Genomic DNA, 4,009 nt, shown 5'->3' on the forward strand with positions numbered 1-4,009 from the left:
ACTCGGGAGAGTGCGGTGCTGATAACACCAAGGCCACGGGTTTGGATCCCTATATAGGGATGGCCGATTAGCTCACTGGGTGAGCGTGGTGCTGACAACACCAAGCCAAGGGTTAAGATCCCCTTACCGGTCATCTTTTTGAAAAAAAAAAAAAAAATTTATAAGTTTAATAAACACAGTATTAAACACAAGCAGCAGTAGGTGGCTTTTCTCTGAACAAAGCCCCTCTCCAATATTAAAAATTCTCAACTGACAACACCCTGTGCTCCAGCCACACTGGAAGATTCAGCATTCCACAGACTTCCATGCCTTTCTTTTTGTGAATCTGTTACAGGCACACTCAGCTCCTGGCTGAGGCTCCCCAAAACTGTCATTGAACTCACAGGTCCAGCCGTCTGCCCCCAGATAAAAGCAAACCAATCAAAAGTCAAATGTTGATGAAAATGGAAGTCAGCTTTTTTCAGGAATACCTGTGACCCAAGGAGAGATGTCAGGCTCACTCATCTCTCCAGTAAACCTGAAGGAGAATGACCAGATTAAAGCCATATCAAAGACTCAGATTTACTGAGGTTCGCTCACTGGCTGAGCGTGGTGCTGACAACACCAAGTCAAGGGTTAAAGATGACCAGTAAGGGGATCTCAACCCTTGGCTTGGTGTTGTCAGCACCACGCTCACCCAGTGAGCTAATCGGCCATCCCTATATAGGGATCCAAACCCGTGGCCTTGGTGTTATCAGCACCGCACTCTCCCGAGTGAGCCACGGGCCAGCCCCTACTGAGGGGTTTTTAAAGAGGAGGATGAGGGGCCGGCCCGGTGGTGCACTGCTACAGTGCACCGCTTGGGAGTGCGGTGGTGCTCCCGCCGAGGGTTTGGATCCCACATACAGACCGGTTCCCGCTCACTGGCTGAGCGAGGGGCGGGCGCAGCACCGAGGTTGCGATCCCGTTGCCGGTCCGGTCCGGTACGGGCACGACACTGAGGGTTGCGATCCGTTGCCGGACACAAAAGACAAAAAGGAAAAAATAAATAAATAAATAAATAAAAATAAAGAGGAGGATGAGGGAAAAGAATGTGGGAAATGAAAAGCAGGAGAACACGTGAGCTATGAGGGGTCCGTGTCTCTGAGTCAGGTACAAGGTCTCGCCAAGGCCTCACCTGGTTTCTGCTCTAATCTTTGCTGTTACCTCAGAGCCTGCAAGATTTTGATTTGCTCCAGAGCAGAATCAACTCCTTTGCAGTCTTTTGAGTATTCCCTTTCGTAAAGCTCCGGTTGACTTGGCTGGTGCCCAAGGTCAAGCTTCCAGTCATTTGGCCTTGATCACTTCTCAAAACTCCACAAGTCTCAAAGAAACAACTGTTAGCTTTGCAAAGTAATGATTAACTTCTCAGCCCTGTTTTCGTATTTAGCAAGCAAGATAAGAAAGTCAGGGGGTGGGAAGAAAGACTAGAGAGAAAAAAACTCATTTTAAAAATTCCCCTGCCCCTCACTGCAGCCCAGGCAGTTTTAGGTCCCAACATGGCTTCAGTCCTGCTCACTCCAACAAGTCCCTCTGCCTGGAATGCCTTCGACACACACACACCTTTAGTACCTGGCAAAATTTCACTTTTTCCAGAAGGTCCAGCTCAAATTCTGTGAAGACATCCTCCCTCGCTAGTCAGAATCACGTTTCCCTGCCCAGGCCTTTGTTAGACTGGACCACAGAGGGCTATTAGATGGGACCTTTGTTATCCTGGCTGCCATGTAAGGACAGAGCTGAATCCCAGAAAAAGGAACAGAAAGGCTGGTACACAGCGGGCATCCAGCTGGAGGAGATACCCAGGGTGTCCAGGGTGCTTCAGCCTATGTGACATGCATTTCAGCCTGTGTGTGGAAGGTAGCCCCTTGGCTGGGAACCGAGACTTCCTACGGCTGGGACCCCTGACTCTTCCCATATCCTCTTCCCCAGACCTTGCTGAAGGATGTAGTGAGCAGAATAACGGCCCTCCGAAGGTGGCAGCGTCCTCCAAAGATGGCAACATCCTAAGCCCTGGAGCCTGTAAATATGTTACATTACATGGCATAGAGGAATTAAGGTTGCAAATCAGCTGACCTTAAATACAGAGATTATCATGGATTACCCAGTTGGGCCCAATGTAATCACAAGGGTCCTTGAAAATGGAAGAGGGAGACAGAAAGTAAATTAGAAGGAAATGCCCTAGAAGAATTCTCAGAGGGATGCAACGTTGCTGGCTTTGAAGACAGAGGAAGGGGCCAGAAGCCAAGGAAAGTGGGTGGTCTCTGGAAGCTGAAAAAGGCAAGGAAACAGATTTCCCCCTAGAGTTTCCAGAAAGGAACAGAGCCCTAATGACACCTTAATTTTAATCCAGTGACACCCATGTCAGACTTCTGTCCTACAGAACTTTAAGGCAACTAATTTGTGTTGTTTAAGCTGCTAACTTTGTGGTAATTTGTTACAGCAGCAACAGAGAGCCAATATACAGAGTCACCTACATGCTTCATGTCATGAATCAGTGACATCTGCATAACCACTTTCCAGACCACAGATAGGAACCAAACACACCTGAACCTAAGTCGGGGCTCTCACCTTCAGGTGCTGTACTGACTTTGGGCCAGGATACTGACTTTGGGCCAGGATGCTGCTCTGGAGCTGTTGGGAGTCAGAAATACACGAGTTAATGCAGGTAGACTGAACAGATGCAGAGCACTTAGTTGGGCGGCTGGTTCCCAGTGCCCTGCAGATGTCCTGGTTGCAACAGTATGTCCCTTCCTGCACTGCCGAGTCACTGGAGAAGCCACACAGGTGAAGTGATCTCGGACCTGAGTCCTGCACCGTCGCTCACTGACCTTTTCAGGAGGATGCATGCCTTGATGGTGGTCCTGGAGTGTTGTGGGCATTGGCCCTTCCCTCTGGGTCCCTGGCTTCTCATCTCCCCCTTTGCCCTCACTCCCTGGGCTGATCACTGCCTACCCCGCTCCCGGCGGGTCTGTGCTACCCGTCCTCTCTGGAGCTGATTTAATGCCTGAGGTGCAAGGCTGGTCCTATGGCCCTCACCACGATGGTGCCATCTGCATTCAAGCATAGTCAGCGATCCTCCTACAGCCGTCCGGGGCTATTGCCACAGGGAGCTGGAGACCTGGAGCACAGGGGCAGGTTTGCAACCAGCCAGACCTGAGTGCTGCCTTATTCCTAATTTATAGCTTTAGAAGCTCAAGTCCCAAGGGGCCAGTGTACCCCGGGGTTGCAAAGCTAGTACTGGAAACTTCTCTAGAATCCTGGCTCGTTCCTCCCATGTATTAAAATATATTCATTATATTTATCAAGTAATATTAATAGCACAGAAAAATAAATAAATATGTATATTAAAAAGTCTGTCTTCACAGCCTTTGGAAAAACTTAGAGCAGGGCCGGCCCGATGGCGCACTGCTACAGTGCGTTGCTTGGGAGCGTGGTGGCGCTCCCGCCGAGGGTTCGGATCCCACATACAGACCGGTTCCCGCTCACTGGCTGAGCGAGGGGCGGGAGCAACACCGAGGGTTGTGATCCCGTTGCCGGTCCCGGTCCAGTAGGGGCGCGACACTGAGGGTTGCAGTCCGTTGCCGGACACGGAAAAAAAAAAAAAAAAAAAAAAAAAAAAAAAAAAACTTAGAGCAAATATAATGAAAAAAATCACCCCAATTCTTCCACCCAGGAACGCCACTTGGAATCCAGGTTTCCGGCCTTCAATTCCCATTCTTTTCACTCTTGCCTCCCTGGCTGCCCCAGATTCGGTTCCAGCCGCACCCCGCCCCCGGGGCCATTTAAGAGACAGCGGCTCAGCCACCGGGGACAAGTTGCGGAACCAGACGTACTCGTTCTCTGCACCTGTCACCTCCCCGCGGTCGGGGGAACCGGGCGCGCGGTGGGGTGTGCGGGCGGCGCCCGGTTGACCGGGGCGGGACGAGCCCGGGCCCCCGGAGCTGCAAAACACTCAGCACCGCGGGAGCCGCGCCCGCCTCTCCCCGTTGGC

The sequence above is a fragment of the Galeopterus variegatus genome, unplaced genomic scaffold (assembly GCF_000696425.1).
Source record: "Galeopterus variegatus unplaced genomic scaffold, G_variegatus-3.0.2 Scaffold319, whole genome shotgun sequence".
In the NCBI taxonomy this organism is placed as follows: Eukaryota; Metazoa; Chordata; class Mammalia; order Dermoptera; family Cynocephalidae; genus Galeopterus; species Galeopterus variegatus.